General features: G+C 43.2%; 1 long non-coding RNA gene across 1 annotated transcript; it reads left to right on the forward strand.

Annotated features, from left to right (window-relative positions):
* Window positions 1–5,081: 5,081 nt before the first annotated feature.
* LOC115513610 lies at window positions 5,082–11,328 on the forward strand. Its single transcript, XR_003968759.1, has 4 exons — window positions 5,082–6,363; window positions 6,560–6,669; window positions 7,432–7,693; window positions 10,850–11,328. It is a non-coding gene; the product is annotated as an uncharacterized LOC115513610 (long non-coding RNA).
* Window positions 11,329–14,508: the final 3,180 nt, after the last annotated feature.

The raw sequence follows: 14,508 nt of genomic DNA on the forward strand, positions 1-14,508 counted from the left end.
TTTGGAGTTGCCAGGAATTCACCCAACCGGCAAAACCTTGGGACACTTTATTGGGCTCATGGTACCTACTTATAGCACTGGGGGAGGTGATGCGTGTCCTTCAGCTCAAAGAAATGAACTCAAATAAATTTGTATAAGTTTAAATGCTAAATGAAGGTTTTTATAGGTTAAAACATACCCTACAACTTCTTTACCCTGTAGCCCACTTCTATCTCTGTAACATTCAGGTTCTAAGACATATGACTGAGGAATTACCAAGAAAGATTAGAAGCAGGAATAATTCTAGTCCAGCAATGTGGGGATACTTGAACTTGGAGGTCACATCTGAAGATCTTACACCCTTCTGGGCTTGGGCATCTTGAGACATACAGCATTCACCATCAGCCCTGGAAAAGTTTCCAGAAAGTTCTGGATGCTTTCAATATTGGCACCAAGGAGATTGCTTAAATCTTCCATATGTCCTTGCAAGTGTCCTGCAACTATTGATAAAATGAATACAAAGATCATATGTAATGTGCATGTCAAATAGTGAGGATATTCAGGAGTCAACTCTTAATATACCACTAACACAAAAGGAGATTCTGTTTATTATTTAAGACCAATGAAAATGCCAGTTTTGGCTAAATATTGGAGAACTGTAAAGATTCCTCTAGGGGGACAAAATAATAACAACAACAACAATAACAACAACAACAACAATAGTGGTCAAGGCAAATTTGACCTCAAACCTCTCCTTGACTCATAATATTTCCTGTTCCCTCATTGGTTTGGATTTTATTCTAAGACTTTCTTTCTGGAATCATTTGGTACTATATCTGTGACTTTGTTTTTTCCCTTAGAGAAAATGGTGTAATGTAATTGGAGACTTAAAAAATATTTTCTCACAAAAATACTAAGTGCATAAATTAAAAACAAAACCCTAACTCATTGTTTGAGTCTCCTCAACTCCAGCCACACCTGAGTAAGACCTATATATGGATTCTACAGAAAAGGAATTAACTGGTAATTAGCTGGTAATAGTTCTTTCTTCTGTGCAGAATCCAACTGTAAAAGGTAGTTAAATATCACCTGCACACTGGGGGCCTTATCAGTACTTTGAAATTAATCATACTTCCTATGTTAGCTTAGAAGGTGGGGAAGTAGTCGCATATTTACCTTGGTCTGCTGTGGGCGCTAGTTGTGAGTTCTATTGTATCCCTCATTATATTACTTACAAGTCATTTATAATGGGCTGAGTTCATACTCTAGCTACAAATTACAGAGAAGCACTTAAAGTCACTCTGGAATAGCTTTTAAGGTAATAGCATTTTTTAAGGCTAAAAAAAGCTTCTTGTACCATCCATGGTACCTTCTATAAATGCCCTTTGATAAGTTTGTGGTTTTAAGAAATGAACTTTTTGCCTTGAGGTGGAAATAAAATCATGGATTTAGTTTAAAGTAGGACACTTTCCTGGTTTCTGTAGATTTAGCTAGGCCCAAGGGAATATAATTCCTAGAATCATATTTTAAGTCTCAATATTATACATCGAATTATAAATATTGATGTTGCTTTTTAAACAGGTTTTTCCATCAACAGCATGACTCTTAAAAAAGTGCTTACTCCCCCACTATGATTTTTATTGCTCAAATGTATCACGTGTTGGAATACACCTTTAAATCTATAAGGAAAGCTAATGATGATAAAACAGACATAAATTTACTTTCACAAAAGAGCTCTATTCCATAAAGTGAGGTATGACTCAGCTGCTGTGAAACCTATCAACTTATAATGTAGATTAAGTGATTACATTTAGTATTTAGCAATATCTTTGACTGTATTCAGTACTTTTAAATTTATTACTGCTGTTGTTTATGGCATATGTGTGTGTATGTATAATTCTTCTTAACATTGGAAATAATACTTTTTAAAGAAAACATGATTCTTCTATATTCCACAAGAGTGTTTGTAAGTCATGCATCCAACACTTAATATATGCCAAGTCCTTACAAAGAATTTTTGGTTAGAGATGATAGTAACTGTGAAAAGTCTTCTCTGTGCCCTTTTCAAGGGCAATTAAGCATCCAACTTTCAAATGGCACTGAGAGCCACTTGAGTTATTTAAGGATGCTTCTATTTTTTTTTTTTTTTTTTTTTAAATTTTTTTTTTTTTTCAACGTTTATTTATTTTTGGGACAGAGAGAGACAGAGCATGAACGGGGGAGGGGCAGAGAGAGAGGGAGACACAGAATCGGAAACAGGCTCCAGGCTCTGAGCCATCAGCCCAGAGCCCGACGCGGGGCTCGAACCCACGACCGCGAGATCGTGACCTGGCTGAAGTCGGACGCTTAACCGACTGCGCCACCCAGGCGCCCCGGATGCTTCTATTTTTAAAGTCGTCTTTACTAACAGTCTTCGAGATACATGGAAATGCTTAATATAGGCTTCCCAAATTGTTGACGACGCCCTCTTATTAGTTTGGCTGCCGGTGCATGCACGCCTGTGTGCCCATGCACGTGTTGTCTGTCTTTCCTTCAGCGCCTTCATTTTCCTGCAAATTCCCACTGAGTGGCTGGACTCTGAGAAATTCCATGCCTTTGATATACCCAGTGGTGTCAGAAACTACCTCTTTGTGACAGTTGTGCCTTATGTAAGGATTTTCCTTATAGGTTCTCTCCTTAAGAGATGCTGGTGTTTGACTCTGTTAAACTAGGACTTCCAGGAAATGTTTGGGTAATTGAAGGAAGATGGAACTTATAATGGAGTCAGGGTAACTGGCTTCCTGGAATACACGTCTTGTACACACACATCTCTCCCCTGAGTACACACATGTCTTGCTTGCAGCACATTCACATAGAAGCTGCTCGTCTTCCCATGCGATACCGCGTGAGAGATGGGTGGACATCCCGCCTACTGTTCTTCGCAAGGAAAAGGAAAAGCAGTAAACTAGAGGCAGTTTTTCCACCCTCAAGCAAAAGCCCTTTTCTCCTTTCAAATGGGAGAAATGCCATCTTTGTCATTAATTCACAGATCTTTATTGAGGGAGGGTGCCAGAATGGGGTTAGGCCTTGGGGGAAACAAAATGGAAGAAAAACAACCTCTGACATCACTTGAGTTTCTAGTTTAGGGAAGGAGATAGACAATCCACAGATAACCCTGGGGGACACTCCCCAAAAGGGGTGAAGAGGTGGAATTAGAGAACAGAGATATGTCTGCTTGACTAGGGGGTCAGAGAATCAGGGAGTGTTTCTGGAGGGAGTCAACAACACCTGAGTCTTACCCAACGAGCTGGCCTTACAGAAAGGGAACTTGTAGACCCGGCATGCAGCCTGGGCAAAGAAATGGACAGGAAACTGAGAGCATGTCCACTCTCAGGGGATGAGAGCCTTCAGGGTCTTGGAGGGTGGGAGGCTAGGAATGGTAAGAAATGAACGAGGCAGAGGCTAGAGATCAGGGATTTGGAATTGATCCTGGTGTAGTGGGAAGCCTTCATCAGTTTTCACCAAGGCTGTGATGCAATACAGTTTGCACTGGAATTTAAAGGATTGGCACTGGGCAAGACTAAATGGTGGGACATTGGTTAGGGGAGGCATGCGACCAGCAATAGAAGGCCACAGAGGTGGAAAGGCCCAGCTGAGGTCGTGGGCCAGGGGGATCAATGGAAGAGCAAGCACACTGAGAGCTAGTGAGGAGGTTGGATGGGTGAACTCAGAGCTGACTGGGCAAGACTGGTTCACTGTGCTCTCTGCTTGTGCAGAACAGTGGTCCCCTCCGACCCTCAGGGGGTCTGTTCTAAGACCCCAGCTAGTGCCTGAAACTGCAGATATTATCGAACCCTATACCTACTATGTTTTTTTTCTTGTACATACATACCTATGATCGAGTTTAATGTATCAATTAGGTAAGAGATTAACAGTGATAGTAATAGAATAGAACAATTACAACAATATAGCGTAATGAACGTTATGTGAATGTGGTCTCTCTCTCTCCCTCAAAATATCTTACTGTGCCATACTCACCCTTCTTGTGATGATATGAGGTGATAAAATGCCTACATGAGGAGGGGAAGTGAGGAAATTAATGTCGACTTTGTGACGTAGTGTCAGGCTACTACTGACCGCCGACATATTGGAATGATCTGAGGATCATCTGCTTCAGGACAGAAAAAGAAAATATGGATGAAGGGGCACTGCTCTACTGGTGGCTCCCCCAAGTCAGCGAGCCCTCTCTCCCTCTCTCAGCACCATAGGTCAGGCCTCACCACTTTCCTTCTTTCTTGTCCCTTCTTTTTCTTCTCTTTCTCATCTCCCGGAGTACAGCCAAGTTATTCTCTCAGAGTGGCTTCCAATCTAGAAACTTCAGATTCTGCTTACCTTCTCCCCCTCTCTCAACCCCCTCCCTCCCAGTCACCAAACTGTATTGATGCTACTGAGGATTTCCCAATCTGGTTCCGTTCAAGCCACCACTGCTGCTACTGAGTCAGGCTTTTCTTTACTTCTTCATTCCTCCTTCTTCCTGCCATCTGCCATTGAAATCCTTGTCAGCACTGATTAGCATGAAGAACAATTAGAGGTGTGAGAAAATAAAACTCATCCCACCTAGCCAATTTTCAATTTTGCAGACATTTAAGCAAAGAATTAATGACATTTGGGGAGGTTTTTGTTTGTTTGTTTTTGGGTTTTTTGTAACAATTTTTTTTAATGTTTATATTTGAGAGAGAGAGTGTGAGCAGGGGGGAGGGGTGGAAGGAAGGGGGACAGAGGATCAGAAGTGGGCCTGCGCTGACAGCAAAGAGACTGACTCGGGGCTCAAACTCACCAACCGTGAGATCATGACCTGAACCCAAGTCGGACACTCAACCGACTGAGCGACCCAGGTACCCCTTTTTTAAATAACAATTTAATCTGCCTTTTCAGTTCTACAAAAGTTTGATTGAATAAAGGAATTAGGACAATTTTTTTCTAAAACACAATGAATTATATAAATAGTAGGCCTTATTCTAAAATTACTAACGAAGAAACTACTGTCCCTTCCTGTCTCCTTTTCACCAAGAAAAGCTAACCTATTTCAATGAGGAACAAAACATTTTTAAAAATGCACCCCTCTTGTATAGGAAAGTGATGAAACATTCTGGAAACAAAAAAAGGGGGGAGTTGCAAGGGATTACTCTTGATTATAGCAAATAGCTAATTCAAATATTCTACATCATTTTATTTATTCTAAAATATAATGATTAAAGTGAGAAACAATCCCCTAAGCACAATGTGGCTGACAGTGCTCTTCCATTGTTTTTGTGTAGATAGGACAAGGTCCTTAGACATTCTTGCCAAATAGTGTCCTGTTCAGAGCAGTCACTAATACCAGATCTTGTTAATAAGCACTAATCTCTTTTTAATAGACTGCGTTTGATGCCAGATTAGTAAAATAAACTCTCATCTCTCATGATGACGCTTTGTTCCTGAGAACTTTCTCTACTTACCTTGAGGACATTATGTTTGGAGATTTTTATGCTTCAGAATACATCTAGAAGACTTCTGCCTTGAATGGAAAAGGCTTTCTGTATTGCTGAGACAGATGTGTTTCTGGGATGGGAAGGCACCAACTAAGCTATAGAAGCCATTCATAGGCGAAGGATAAGAATGCCTATTCCTTCTTCTTAGAGTTCAATTTAAAGACAAACAGAAAAAAAAAGGAAGTCCTGACACAAATATGATTATGAAAATGGTGATTTTAGAAGACCAAAACTGGTGAATTGCCCACATTTGTAAGAATATAGCAGTAATTTTAAAAACAAATGAAGGAGCTGCTATAGGTATAGGATACGGTATTATTGAAATCTGGCAAATTTCCATCAGTGAAGTGCTTGAGAACTTCCATGACTATGTGAAGCTCCCAGGGTAACCTGGTCCAGAATTTGGGGGAATGGGAATGGGGTTCTTAGCAACCTGGGAGACGGCCTACCTTGATCCAAGGAGACCCCTCTTTTAGATGAAAGCATGTCTCTGCACAATGACCCTGGCCCTAGACATGGTATCAGGAATCCACAGGAGAGTGGAATCTGTGCTGTGATGGCAGGAGACACAAAGCACCTGACAAGTGAGGAGTTTGGGTTCTAGCACCATCGCTTCCACTTCTTGGCTCTCTATCACATACAGCAAATATCTGAATGTCTTTCACTCTGACTTTTCTCATCTCTCCACATGGGGACAATAAGTGTTCTTATGTATCACTGAAGATTTGACAAGGAAGAGTCAAGGGAAAAGATGGAAATGAGGGCACCTTGCAACGGGACTCTATAAAGATGAGGTCTTGTAGTATGCTTTGGTGTGTGCCTGAGGAGCTCCCCGAAGGCCAGGGAGTCTGTGAAAGGAAAACCAGATGGGAAGGTGAGTCACTTCCGGCTTTAGCTTTATCTCTATTATTGGCATTTTACGTAGTGAACATGTATTAGTAGATTACTTGTAAAATTTTAAAATCTGAGGGAGTACAGAAATAGGACTATGGCATTTTATAAAAGAAATATATTATCTGCTTTAGAAATTTAATGTAAAAGAAGTAATTCATTTGTTTTTCTCTTTGAAGATAGGTCCGTGGTCCTCCATCATTCTGAAATCCCAAAACCTTTAAAAACAGAGTTTTAACAGAAGTTTTCAGCAAACTTATTAGATGATAAAAACATAACCTTAACTAAGGTTAGTCCTTATTCATTTTCTTCTTTTATGTTTATTTATTGGGGGGGAGGCATGTGCACGTTCATGGGGGAGGAGCAAGAAGAGAGGAAGAGAGAATCCCAAGCAGGCTTCATGCTGGCAGTGCAGAGCCTTGATGTGAGGCTCAATCTCACAAACCATGGGATTATGACATGAGCCAAAATAAAAAGTCAGACACTTATCTGACTGAGCCACCCAGGCATCCCTTTTTCTTATATTTTTGGTAAATGTGCATACTGAGAACATGCTACATCACATATAATACATGAGCTGTTTTCACTTGTGAAAATGCAAAAATATCTGGTATATTCTCACCCTGAAATTTTCATATAAGGAACGGTGTACCTGAATATGTGTATTAAATTCATGAATAAAGCAAATACTCTAGTAGCTCTCTTTCTGGAGATTTAGTCAGGATAAATCCAGGGGCTTCAGGTCTGGTAACTTTCCTGAGAGCATAATTCAGTACAACAAACATTTACTGAGTTGGTACTTTGAGGGGAAAATCAAGATTAACAGGTGATTGTCGTATAATGCAAGGAATTTGCATTATACTGGGGAATGCACTTCCACTTAAATTTAATATAAATTGCATTGGAATCAATGTTGTAAGAGGACTATAATCAGAAGGGAAAGATGGGTGAGAGCCCAGAACTCCTGGGGGTGGTGGAAGGGTCTAGACTGGGGGACAGTGAGAGAGAAGACCGGTTAACACTTTGATAACTTAATTCCTTTTTTCTTTAGGAGTAACCATTTGTGTTGTTGGCTTTCTTTCTGCAAGATCTAAGAGGCCCGGTGGAATCAATATTCCCAAAACGCTTTCCAGGGTTATGAGACCCGCTGAAAGTGTAAGCACTGGGAAGCTGTGTAAGCATGTGTAAGCATGCTGACCCAGTCATTCAAAATTATGGTGAGCAAGAGTCAAGAGTCTTCCCAACCAGAGGTGTCGCTGTTGCAAAGGGGCCCTCTCACCCAGGTTTCAGGAATTACAGTTGTCCCTGAAAAGGTAACTGCTAAAGCATTACATTGATATCAAAACACATGGGTTGTAAAGCCACCGAAATGATAGTAGATGGTGAAGAAAGAAACTGACGATTAAAACATGATGAAAACCAGTTTTTCCACTAAATCCTAAACATGGCAGACCAAGCTCTGAGAGTGAGCAAATGGGAGACTTAGGGATTTTTCCCCCAAAGCCTCATTTGTGGCAAGGGTGTCTTATGACTTTGGTGCCATTTGTTCCTTTGAAATTGCTTCCTTTTCTTTGTTTCCATTTTTTTTAAGTTTATTTATTTATTTGGAGAGAGAGAAAGCACGAGCTGGGGGGCAAGGAGGAGCAGAGGGAGGGAAAATCCCAAGCAGGCTCCTCAGGGTCAGCACAGATCCCGATGTGGGGGCCTGAACTCACGAAACATCATGGCCTGAGCTGAAATCAAGAGTCGGCCACTCAACCGGCCGAGCCACCCAGGTGCCCCTCTTGATTTCCATTTTTATGATTAGCAGCCTACATAGTTCCATAACGTGGATATACCATATCCAGAAGGACCGTGCCAGGAATTCTGTAGGTGGAAGCAATCCCAGGTGATGTAAAGAAGGCGTGGTGTCCTTTAGTGGAAGAGAATGTGAGCGTAGGTACCTACGTGTCCAGCATTCCACCCAACACAGGAGAGCAGCTGCAGAATCGGCAAGTGGGAAGCGCCGTCTTCGGGACCTGTGACAACTTCTGTGTACACGTGGCAGATACCGGCTCTGGCAGCCTAACTGGAAAGCCCAGACTAGCGTTACAGCCGAGAAAACTGTCCCAGGACTAACAGCAGGACAGAACCTACACCCACCAAAACCTCATCGTCTCGGAGCCCCATGTTGCAGAGTTCTATGGAAAAGGACTCGACACTCCCATAATTCCACTCAGAGGGAGCTGTTGGTCGTGGCTCTGGGGACGCTAATGGCTGTTGTCATGGTCATCATTTTACTGTCGTGGCGGGTGCCAAACCAAAACAGAAAATGGAGAAGAGAACGTCTATGAAAACCTTTGAAACACACAAAACTTGTTGACTTAGTTGGAGTTGTATTCCTTCTAGCCGTATGCCTTCTTCTGGGCTGTCAAACTCGTAAGATTTGTGGGTGGCAGGATGATGTCATCTGTATTCAACAGCTTGTAGTAATTTCCACTCCCAGCCCCGCTCAAAGGTTGAGATTATTGCGGTAAATGGGATCTGAGCTTACAGATGAAAGCCTCACTTTTCTTTTCCATTGAGATCACAATACTGTCCCCTCTAGCAGGATGACAATTGTGCTGTCACCCACATTACATCATACTATCTCCCTCGAAATGGCCTCATCTAAGTGTGTGAGTGCAGCTGTGAAAACAAAACATATTTTACCGTGAGCTTTGTAAATCCTCAAGGCACATATTAATGAGTTTGCCTTTTAAAAGTAATATGAAAAAATGTAACATAAGAGGTGTGGCCGCTGTGAGTGAGTCAGGAGCAGGATTCAGGAGGTCAGAAGGCTGTGAGAGATCAGGGCTGGGTACGGTGGCTGGGCCTGGCTGCTGGGCTCCTCTCGTGGTCCTACCTGGTGCATGGAGGTGGCGTTCCACTGCTCCTGGGTAGCCCAGGGAGAAAACTCCTTCCTGCCATGCCAAGTCATGCGTAGACCACAGGATGGGGGGCCGCTTATATAACCAAGTTATCACCAGGTGATGATATCAAAGGGTGATCAAGTGATTGTATCATCTTCTGAACACAACACTGACCATACTGCTCTTGAGATCAGAAAGGCTGAGGACCTGCTCCAACTTCGGGTCCCAAATCTGGAGAAGCATCAACAAACAAATAGAACAAATGTACCAGAATCAGATATCGTCACCTGGCAGGGCAAAACAAAAGAAAGTTCCTGATGTTGGGAATCAGCTTCAGCTGACAAGATGTGATGTTGATAGACAAAACTAAACGTGGATCAAAAGATCAACCAAAGGAATGCTTGCCTCCTTGATTCCACAACTGGCAAAAGCCATCAAACTCACAGAAATGCGTACTTCATGGTTACCCCCATGATGTCACCCATGCTTTCCAAGAAGCTGGGGACATACCTGCCCAGTCACAAATGGGGTGGGGTGTGAGGTGTGCGAGGCTGCATGGTGTCATGCTTCCCAGAGGGCTAGCTCTGTGGCTGGAGCTCTCCTAGAAACTTTGCTCGGTCTCCTGCTCTTTGTCTAGTCTTTTGCTGTGTTAAAATGTGCAGAGAGAAGAATAAGAAAAGGAAGGCCACCATAATGTCAGACAAGGGGCGCCTCCTTCAAAGAGCTGTGTATGGACAATCAGAATCTGTCTGGTCAGCTGTCACCTGTTCCCAGGATGCATCTCTATCCAAAATGGAAGGATATGCTGAGGCTCATTCTCATCAAGGGAAGGGAAGACTTGCATGGTGTTTCACTTTGCTGGGGCTGTGTAACAAAGCGCCACAGACTGTGTGGCTTAAACAACAGAAATTTATCTTCTGACTGTTCTGGAATCTAGAAATCCAAGATCAAGGTGTCAGCAGGATTAGTTTCTTCTGAGGCTTTCCCCACCCCCCCCCCTTGGCTTGTAGATGGCTGGGTCCTCACGTGGTCTTTCCTCTGTGCGTGTCTGGGTCTTAATCACCTCTTCTTTTAAGGACACCCATTCTATTAGATTAGGGTCCACCCCATATGACCTCATTTAACTAATTGCCTCAGTAAAGTTCTCATTAACTTAAATACAGTCACATTTTGAGGTCCTGGGGGTTAGGACTTGAACATAGGAATTTGGGGAACACACAATTCAGCCCATACACAACAGAGACCTCGCACCTCAGAGTCTCTGTCTTCCACCAGCTAAACTCAGGCACGTTTACCGGCCTGACTAGACAGGATCACAGTGGTAAAACTAGGGAGGACCACTCAAGAACCTCGGAGATCAGACCGTTTGGATTTGGCTCTGTCACTAGTCCCTTTTCGCATTTAAAAACAGCTCTTAATGTGTTCTACGAGGGACAAAGTTTAAAGCCGCTGTGGAATTTTTTTTTTCCCTAGGGAAAGAGTGGATTTCTTCCTTCACTGCTTCCAAAAGAAGTTTCCAGGGTGTAGGGCATTTCTTAAAATCCATATGAGGTCCTCATTATTGTGTCTGTTTTGCAGACAAAACACTTTGCCAGGAAGTCTTTGGCAGAGGCAGCCCTGTAACTCAGAAATTCCAGACTCCTCAAGCCTCAGTGACACAGATGTAAGCGGTTACCAGTGCGGACCCGCGCTGCCTGACTGCACGTAGCAACACGATGCACCTAAGGGCCTGGGCTTCTTCCTGTGATAGAAAAGGGAGGCTACCTCCACGTGTATAGGGACTTGGCTGGAACAACAGGAGTAGGACCACTATGTTTTGAAAAATGCAAAGAGATTTTTTTTAATGGAGCAGAAAAGCTAGTTACATCACTGGGGTTTGCCCATCATTAAATTCATTTGGTTTATTTTATATTATGTCTGACCTGCATGTGTGAGGCTGTAAATTCTTCTATGTTTGGTAAAACACTGAGCAAGAAGGCACAACTGACTAAATACTAGATATTCAAGACCTAGCTTTTCTTTTTTTTTAGAGAGAGAGAGAATGTATGGGGGGGACGGGCAGAGGGAGAAAGTCTGTTTTTTTTTAAATGTTTATTTATTTTTGAGACAGAGAGTAGCAGAGAGAAGGGGCAGAGAGAGAGTGACAGAGAAACCAAAGTGGGCTCAGCACTGACAGCAGAGAGCCCAGTGTGGGTCTTGAACTCATGAACCATGAGATCACATGACATGAGCCAAAGTCAGACACTTAACTGGGTGAGCCACCCGCCCTGAAAGAGAGAGAGAGAGAGAGAGGGAGAGTCTTAAGCAGACTCCACACTCAGCATGGGGCCCAGTGCGGGACTCGACCCCATGACCCTGAGATCATGACCTGAGCTGAAATCAAGGGCCAGACGCTCAACTGAACCATCCAGACACCCCTCAAGACCTCATTTTTAATGCTGGTCAAAAGGTACACACGTTCACAATTCTCCCATTATTTCTAAGTATGATGACTGAAGACCTGATTTTGTTGCTTTGATGCAATCAATTGTTAAAGTGTTTTAAACTATGGTTTTCTTTACATGGGTTTTTTGTTTTGTTTTGTTTTGTTTTGTTTTTAAAGAGGGAAAAATAGAAGGTAATGACATATACAGAAAAAAACGGATTTGGGTCAAAACTCCTTTAAAACTTTTTTTTTTTTAACATTTATTCATTTTTCAGAGTGAGAGAGACAGAGCATGAGTTGGGGAGGGGCAGAGAGAGAGGGAGACACAGAATCCGAAGCAGGCTCCAGGCTCTGAGCTGTCAGCACAGAGCCTGACTCAGGGCTGGAACTCACAAACTGCGAGTTCATGACCTGAGCCGAAGTCGGACGCTTAACTGACTGAGCCACCCAGGCGCCCCTGGACCAAAACTCCTTAAAGAGAAATTTTTATTTCTACGGAAACACAATTTTAAACACAATTTAAAAAGACAAGTAGGTGAAAATATATGGTGTAAGTTTTTTGGAAAACATTTCTCAAAGTTTCCATAAGGGTCTCTGTTTATAAACAACTTTAAAATTAATTTTGTTGCCTTAGAGGCCAGAAATTTAGATTCAAACAAGGGACATCTGGAGATGCTTAGTAAGTGAAATAGATATTCTGAATGAGGCATCGTTCTGTGGAAGTTAAGAGGAATACACTGATGCTTTAAAAAAAAATTTTTATGTTTATTTATTTTTGAAGGAGAGAGAGAGTATGAGTGGAGGAGGGGCAGAGAGAGAGGGAGACACAGAATGTGAAACAGGCTCCAGGCTTTGAGCGGTCACCACAGAGCCCAATGTGGGGCTGGAACTCACAAACCACGAGATCATGACCTGAGCCAAAGTTGGACGCTTAACCGGCTGAGCCACCCAGGTGCCCCAGTACACCGATGCTTTTTTAGATGCTTAAATATACCAGCACTAAGTTTTGGGTTTTTTGTTTTTTTTTTTTAGAGATGAATGCTAATTCACCCTGAGTTGATGTACATAAAATTAGTGTTACATTTCTATATTAGCTGTTTATAAAATAAAATATGATAGGGGCTGAGGAGTCTTCCATTGGAAAGTGAAGGCAGTAGCTTTCACTAGAACTTCTCAACTCAAAGCAAACAAACTCATGAATAGGCTCCCTTTAATCATGAAGGCAGTGTCTAACTTACAGTCTATTTAATCTACAATGCAAAAAGGGAATGCAAGTTCTAATTTTTCAAGTTTAGAATGTGCAATTTTGGAAAGGCCGTGTTGTTTAAAAGCAAAGGAAGAGGAAGAAAATCCTGCTGTAATCACTGTGCCTAAGATAATTATGCTCTCATTAAAAAAAAAATGTTCTGAGACTGCTATAGACTGAATGAATATTCATATCCAACCCCCCACCCCCACCCCAGGTTTCATTTGTTGAAATCCTAACCCCACAATGTGATGGTGTTGGGAGATGGGGACCTTTGGGAGGTGATGAGGTCATGGTGGAGCCCTTGTGAATCGCATCAGTGCCCTCATAAAAGAGACCCCAGAGAGCACCCTCGCCCATTCTGCCACGTGAGGACACAGACGGAGGATGGCCGCCTCCCAACCCGGAAGTGGGGCCTCCTCACCAGGCACTGAATATGCCTCCCCTTGACCTTGGACTTCCCAGCCTCCAGAACTGTGAGAGCCTCTGTTGGTTATAAGCCTCCCAGTGTGTGGTTTTCTGTCAGAGCAGCAGACTAAGGTGGGCACTTTTGGGTAAGGAGGCTTGGCTTTTGGACACATTTTACTTCTGAACACTCTTCACCCACCAGTTCCTAAATAAATAGCCGAAGAAATACAAAACTGCGGAAAGCATCCGTTTACACAGAAAGCTAAGGAAACAAATCATCAAAATGGCAGAAGTAAACTTGTCTCCAAATGCCTGGCATAGCTCCTGGGAAGTAAGAGGGTAAAGTCCTGGCCCCCGTGTGGAGTCTCTGGGCTGGGAGGGCTGAGTGCTGGAGAAAGGGGTGGGCTGTGGGACTAATCTGGAAAGTGCCTGGGGGAAGTCTGGCTGGGTGTGCGCACTGCTGGGATCCCCTGCCAACAGTGGCCTTGCAGGATGCAGAGATCCAAGCTGCTGTGATTAGGGAAGAACTGTGGCTCGAGGCTCAGGAGAGGATGTCTCCCGAAGCGTAAAGGTGATTGTAATTGTGGCAAGCGGCCGGGTGAACCTGGGACCCTTTCCCCAAACAAGAGGCTGCTGGGAGCGGTAGGAGCCGCAGCCCAGGATGGTGGCAGGTCTTTGTGGACACAGTAACAGCTGTAGAGAGAGATGGGGCTCAAGAGGCAGGTATTCAGATGCCAGAGAGGAGGCTTTGCTGGAACCCTGGTGCCCAGCAGAGTGGCTTCCCTGTAGATAGAGGAGAAATTACAGAGACCGAACTCTCTCATTGGCATAGCCGGTGGCTCTGATGCTCTGTCTGCTCCCTTCAGGATGGACCACTGATTATCAACAATCAGTAAGCAAGAATAAAACTAATATGGTGTCTATGAAAAGATTCTTTATTATGAAATCCCACCAGTAAGATTCAGAGAAAGTGTATATTTTTTTTTAATTTTTTTAACGTTTATTTATTTTTGAGACAGAGAGAGACAGAGCATGAACGGGGGAGGGGCAGAGAGAGAGGGAGACACAGAATCGGAAGCAGGCTCCAGGCTCTGAGCCATCAGCCCAGAGCCCGACGCGGGGCTCGAACTCCCAGACCGCGAGATCGTGACCTGGCTG

The sequence above is a fragment of the Lynx canadensis genome, chromosome B2 (genome assembly GCF_007474595.2).
Source record: "Lynx canadensis isolate LIC74 chromosome B2, mLynCan4.pri.v2, whole genome shotgun sequence".
NCBI lineage: Eukaryota > Metazoa > Chordata > Mammalia > Carnivora > Felidae > Lynx > Lynx canadensis.